The following is a 7009-nucleotide window of genomic DNA, read 5'->3' on the forward strand; positions in this document are numbered from 1 at the left end:
CGATGAGAGAGGATCATTGATTGGCTGTCTCCTGCATGTCCTCCAATGGGGATTGAGCCCACAACCCGGGCATGTGCCCTGACTGGGAATGGAACCATTACCTCCAGGTTCATAGATCAAATTGCTGACTCAATCCTTTGCTTTATCTGATCTACTGTTGAGTCCCTCTAATGTATTTTTCATTTCAGTTATTGTATTTTTCATATCTGCCTAGTCCTTTTTATGTTTTCTAACTCTGTTTTTATGTTTCTATCTCTTTGTTAAAGTTCTCACTGAGTTTATTTACTTATCCCTATGTTCAGTGAGCATCCTTATAACTAGTGTTTTGAACTCCTCATCTGGTAAATTGTTTAGTTCTTTTGCTGGAGTTTTGTTCTGCTTTTTTTTTTTTTTCATTTGGGACAAACTTCTTTGTCTCCTCATTTCGGCTGCCTCTCTGTGTTTGTTTCTATGTATTAGGTAGAGCTGTTACATCTCCCGGTCTTGGTAGAATGGCCTTACATAGTAGGTGTCCTGTAGGGTCCAGTGGCACAATCTTCCTGGTCACCTGAGTCCGGTGCTCCAGATGTGTTTTTACATGGGTTGTGTGTGCTCTCCTGTTGTAGTTGAACCTTGATTGCTGTTGGCATGTCAATGGTAGGGATTGACCTTCAGATCTGATTGGCTGGGAGGACTGACTGACTACAATGGAGGAGCTATTGTGCAGGGGCTGACCCCCTGGAGCAGGATTCACTTTAGCGGGCCTCTGGTGCCTGCCAAGCCCACCCTTTGGGTAAGTTGTTTGTGGAGGTGCTCTGGTGTGATCTGAAGTTGGCCACCTGGTGTGTTGGTTCTGGGGCGTCTTGGGAAATGGTGCAAGCCCAGGTCAGTCACTGCCTGTGCCCGGGTCGGGCTACCTGGTATGAGCTACAGGGTGATCTGTTGATGGTTGCCACTGTGCTGGGCTTGGAGGCACCTGGGAGATGTTAAGCTGTGAACCAAGGCCAGCTGCCACTACTGCCAGTTTGGGGGCCACTTAGAAAGAGGTACAGGGAATGCTGAAGACAGATGCTCTTATTTGGGATTGTGAACCTTTGAGATATTTTAGTAAAGTCTGCAGCGCAAGCCAAGATAGGCCATTTGTGTGGAAAAACTGTTGTAAGCAGCTTGGGTGGCCTACAAATTGAGTGGAGTGGGATTTCAGGGAATCACCAGGGCAAGGCGAATTGTGTTCTGTTGATGGAGACTCAGACTTGACGCCTGCCTGCCAACTCTGTGGGAACGTGGTTCATCTAAGTAGCAAAATGACAGAGAGAACCTCCCCTCCAGCGCCGAAGCCAGACGATTTAGTTCCTCCCCATCTGTCTCTGGCACTTTTCAGGCTGCTGCCCCAGTGCTGGAGTTCGGACTGAGTGAATTTGTCAGCAAGGAAATCCACGTGCAGTCTTTTGAAAGGAACGCCTGGGACTCCAACAGCCCTCCGTGTCACTCGCCCACAATCTCCACTGGTTTTCACAGCCAGGGGACTTTTCTTCCTGGCACTGGAACCCTGGCCTTGGGATCCTGGTGTGGGTCTGGGACCTCTCACTTCTCAAGGGGATCTCCACAGCCAAGATATCTCTCCTAGTTTTTAACTGCCACATGTGGGTGTAGGGCTTGCCTGTTCCATGTCACCACCCCTCCTACCAGCCTTGAAGTGGTTTTTGTTTATCTAGTCTTCATGCAGTTCTCAATGATGGTTGTTCTGTAGTTTAATTGTAATTTTGATGTGATTTGGGATGAGGGAGCACAGCGTTCACCTACTCTGCCATCTTGACCAGAAGCTCCAAAGCCTTTACTTGCAAATAAATAGCCTTTTGGTCATTATAAAGATTTTAACAGTAAGTAAGAGTGGCATTGTCATCTAGTCCATTTGGGCATGAGCTTTTCCACTAGCCCAGGTCTCCTGATGACTTATTTGCCTGCAGGGTATGGACATATTTTGGCTGCTTCTAGAAGGGCCAGGGACACCAGCTTCTCAGATGACACCTCCTGTACCTGCAATCATACCTTCTACACCTGTAGAGTGATTCAAAGTCAGGTTACTCTCTTAGTTTCCAGTTTAACATGTGAATTGTAGTCTAGTGTTATTACTTGATTTAGGGGAAACTCAGAAGGGTGGATACCCTGGTTTTCTATGCATAGTTTTTAAAGCAAATGTACCTATAGCACACAAGGGTTTGTCCTTTTTCTGGCTGGTTATATGAGTAGGTCTGTGGACAGTCCTGGGCAATCCTTTTTTCTCTCCTGGCTTTTAAAGGCCCAATACTGTAGGGTTTGATCCTTCCCTTTGGCAGAATATAAAATCTGTGAGGCAATGGAGTTTCAGAGTTTCGGTGTCCCCTGGGTAATACTAACACCCCATTTAATGTCTCCTTTTCATCAAAACCAGATTTGTGTCTCACTTATTTCCCAGTGTCTGGCCAAGATAGTGATCTTTATGAAAACAAACTGGCAGTAACTCAAGCCAGATAATATGGGAGCCCTCTGCCTCAGCAGAGGGAAGCTGTTAAGGGGAACAGATGGAGACAGTGTCTAAACGTCTTGAAGAAGGTGTGTGCTTGCTAGTTTAGAGGTGCTTCCTGTTGCGCAAGGACTGTTTGCATCAGGAGAGCTGGTGGGGACCTGAAGGCCTTCGCAGCCCCGCCAGGGACCCTCCCATAGCCCCACACTTCTGACCACACTTGATGCCACATCAGATGACACTTCTGATATAGAAGCCGAAGTGGGATGTAAAGAGCAAATAAAGTGAACTCTTACCTGGTGTGATTAGAAAAACAAGTATCGACAGAAGAACATCCAAACCTGTGAAGAACTTTTATGAGAGTTTGAGCCCAAACTCTGACGACATATGCCAGGGAGCAAGATCTCAAATACTCCAGAGAATGACGGCTTTGCAGTTTCTTTTATGCATTTGAAATTAGTGAGGGGACGTAAAGAAGATTACATGGAGGTGGGAGAAAGTAAGGTGGTAATTGGGTTACCTGATGGTTAACAAAATTATGTGCTCTTTTGAGGGTGGTTATGCTTTTTTTCAAAGATGTGTTAACTTAGATGCACAGAAACAATGGACAGGACTTGGTTCAGGCCAAGATAAACCTTTTATTAAAAAAGTTACAAGCTTTGGACGTGACTACCCATTATGACCTGCCCAGTTAAGAACTTACGATCAGATAACCCCCGTGAGGTTAATTTCCATAGAGCCCCTTTTTTTTATCCACAGAAGGTGGTGTACTTTCTAGAGAATTGCCAAATATACTGTGCACAGATTACGAGTATTCTATGTGTAATAATGTATTTAACCATCAAGCATGAAGACTGTAATTGTCATAGTAATCTCTGAAAGTATAAACAGGACTTTAGGAGATTCCTGTACATTGGCCGTCATTGTGATTATTTATTGTTACTAACCAGTTTCCTGGCTATGTGTGGATGGTAAGCATTCGGTGCAAGGGAAGGGAAGAAATCACTTATCTGCATTCACCAGAGCTCATGTCCTGGACGTCGGCAATGTTTTCCTCTTCTTTTTCTTTACTATAAACTTCAGTGTATCTAAACTCATGGCTTATCATGTGTGAACTTGCTGACTCACCTCCTTGTCTCATGGTTTTCTTCCTTCTGATTCAACTTGTGCCACCAGAAGAAAGATCGTATATTCTGCAAGTGTTACTTTCTTCATGTCTTCCTCTTCAGAGTCTTCCTTTTGCATCCCTCTCCAGTCTCAACTCTCTGGCCATCAAGCCCTCAGGGGATGTCCTTTTATCTTAGTCAGGAGTCAAGTTCTCTGATCACCAGTGTGGATCTTTGGCTCCTTAAGGTGGCTTGTTTATTGTCAGATACCCCTTGTTCCTTTATGTCTTTGCATTTGTGGGATTTTCTCTCAGCCAAATTCTGTTCATTCTTCCAGGCTCAGCACTGATTTTTTCTTACATCCCGAAGCTGTTATATCTGGGCCCACACTGCCCACATCATCCTTGCGTTTTTCTCTCACTGTGTCTCACACACATTTTGGTCATTTGGTAGTTTATGTTTGTTTTTATTTTTAATTTAATTTACTTTTTTATAGGTTTTGTTGTTTGTTTGTTTGTTTGTTTTTGGTAGATATGACCAGCAATTGGTCTTTTGTTATTTCACACGTAACTTGTTTATCCAGCAAGTTAATGCTCCTCAATAGAGTAGACTCTGCTCTGTTTATTTTATATATATTACAGTTGCTAGCAAGTCACCAGCACACAATGAGTGTTCAATAAATACTTAGAGGAAGCAGGTAAAATGTGCCATGAGTTAGATATGTTATAGGAGGAGATGGAGCCTTTGTGTGGTCACCAGCATTAAGTGTGTGTTTTACAAAACCAGAATCTCTGTTTTCTCCTATTTTATTCATAGTTAATCCCGGCTGAGGGAACTGATTCATAAAAACAGGTCCAGTTAGTGATTGCCTATTTGTTCACAATGAGAAATCTAACTTCTGGACAACTGGAAGGTCTGTGTCAGCTGCTCAGTGCAAACTTGTCCTTTGGCAGAGTTTCCAGAAGGTTGCTCTAGGGCCATGGACAGCCAAGATGACTCATTTGAAGCAGCTCCGAAATCCTCGTGTGTGATCTCTAGACTCCAGGACACAGTGCCAGTTCTTGCTCTTCAGTTTCCTATCTTCCTTATATAGTAGATGACTCTGCTTTTTATGAATTAAAGGGCTGATCTCTGGACTTGGGAATGAAACCTGTTCAATGATGTTCTAAAGGCCAGATTCGATTTGCTTGAGAAGCAAAGGGAAAGCCATTTAGATAGGAGCAAAACCACAATCACAAGGCTTTCAAACAGAATTGCCCGAGATATAATTGGGCATGTGACTAGTTGGAGTTTTGTGGATCCAATAAATAGTGTTAGTGAGCTGAGAGAATGGTTCTTCTGAGTACAGGCATACCTCATTTTTGTACTTTGGTTTATTGTGCTGCACAGATATTGCGTTTTTTACAAATTGAAGGCAAGACCTTCCACCAGCAAAAAGATTAGGACTCACTTTATTGCGGTGGTCTCGAACCAAACCCACAATGTCTATCTCTGAGGTCTGCCTGTACACCTGTACAAGGGACAGGACAGTTTTGAAGGGGCAGGTGGGAGTGCTGAGTGATGCTGAGGGAAGGTCAGAACTTTGAAAGAGAAGTATGACTGATGTCTGGTTAGTCTCTTTATTTTGTTTTTCTTAAAGCTGATTTGTGTGTAATTTACATGTGAATAAGGGATGCTATTACTAAGTTATCGTCAAACTAAATTGACTCAATAATTTTGTATGGAACTTAAGAGTATACAGAATAATAATACACAGTAGTTCCCTCTTCCCCATCCTCAGTTTCACTTTCCACAGTTTCAGTTACTTATCAACCATGGTCTAAAAATATTAAATGGAAAATTTCAGGATAAACAGTAAGTTTAAATTGCACATGATTCTGAGTAGGATGATGAAATCTCACACTTTCCCATTCTCTCCTGCCTGGGATATGAATCATTCTTTTGTCCAGGTATCCACATGCTCCTCACCTATTAATCACTTAGTAGGCATCTTGGTTACAGATCAGCTGTCGAGATGTCACAGTGCCTGCATTCAAATAACCCTAATTTTACTTAATACTGACCCAGAACTCAAGAGTAGTGATGCCGGCAATTCAGATATGCTAAAGAAAAGCTGTGATGTGCTTCCTTTAAGTGAAAAGTATGTATGCATGGGGGAAAAACACAGTATGTATAGGGTACCATAGTATCCACAAGTTCAGGCATCCCTGGGGGTCATAGAACATATCCCCACAGATAAGGGGGTATCCTATATACAGGCATAAGAGTGATTATTTTAAAGAATGGCTTAATGGCTTAATGTGAATCCTAATGAGATTTCTTGTACTAACAGGATAAAAGCTGTGAGGTGTGGGGCATAATTCCTGGAATAAACACTGATCGATGGCCTGATGCAGGAGTTTATCATCTCTGAGCAGCTGATAACCACTCAAACATGTATAATAAGCTGAATGGCAGCTTGTTGCAGCTATCAGTAATGATGTTCACATAATGCCAATGGCAGTAAAGGGAGTTCAGTTGGTCTGGAACCCAGGTTGGCTCATTTTATTTCTGTAAAGGGTCAGATGGTTTTTGAGGTCCATGGGGTCTCTATTGCAGCTACTTATTTAACTCTGCCTATATAGCAGGAAAGCAGCCGTAGACACTACAAAAACAAATTCATGTGGCAGAGTTCCAATATGACTTTATTTATGGACTTGACTTTTTTTTTTTCATGAAATGCTGTGCTTTCAAAGTTTTCCAACTGTTTGAAAATATAAAGAATATCCTTGACTCACAGGCTGTAATGCACCAATTCCTGGTTATAACATAGAAGTAGGATGGATTTAAGGGCAAAATGGTACCACATGCAGGCTGCTATACCTTTGCAATAGTGTGAAAGGGAATGTCACCATTTTCTTAGCAACTGGTAGTTTTTATACCGTTCAATTTCAAAACCCATTATTTTCTTAGCTTTTTTTCCCCCAAACTAATTATTAGCTCTTCTAAGATAGTTGGTCTATAACCAAAGTACTGTTTTTCGTCTCTGGATTTTAGAAGCTGTGGTTAATTACTAGGTTTCCTGCTGTTTTAAAATGAATTGTGTACATACACAAATGTGTGTGCATATGTGTGTACACACACACACACACACACAAGGGCTCTTTACCTTAACTTCAAGTTCTCCTAATCTCCTTTTTTATTCACCACTCAGTGGTTCTTCGTTCTCCATGTTTCAGTTTATTTCTGGGTGTTTCGGTTTTCTTTTGATAAAGTCCTGTTTCTTCCTACTCTCTCTGATAGAGGAAACCACGAGAAGGACTTCTCAAAATTAAGAACACAATGTAACTTCAGCTGTGAATCTTGTCTACTTTGAGGAGAACCAGTCTGAGGTCCATGGTTGACATCCTAGCCCCAGAGGCGGGATTTACGTCCATGAGAG

General features: G+C 42.4%; 1 protein-coding gene and 1 long non-coding RNA gene across 2 annotated transcripts in view; both read left to right on the forward strand.

Annotated features, from left to right (window-relative positions):
- Positions 1-5086, forward strand: part of LOC107184948 — a 16116-nt gene extending 11030 nt beyond the window's left edge. Inside the window, exons 2-3 of the long non-coding RNA XR_001515853.1 lie at positions 2983-2986; positions 4978-5086. This is a non-coding gene — a long non-coding RNA (uncharacterized LOC107184948). The remainder of the gene's footprint in view (positions 1-2982; positions 2987-4977) is intronic.
- The window catches only part of IQGAP2 (IQ motif containing GTPase activating protein 2), a 240154-nt gene that overhangs the window by 52931 nt on the left and 180214 nt on the right, over positions 1-7009 (forward strand). The gene's annotated exons all lie outside the window — the stretch shown is intronic.

This window comes from Myotis davidii, unplaced genomic scaffold, assembly GCF_000327345.1.
Source record: "Myotis davidii unplaced genomic scaffold, ASM32734v1 scaffold44, whole genome shotgun sequence".
In the NCBI taxonomy this organism is placed as follows: Eukaryota; Metazoa; Chordata; class Mammalia; order Chiroptera; family Vespertilionidae; genus Myotis; species Myotis davidii.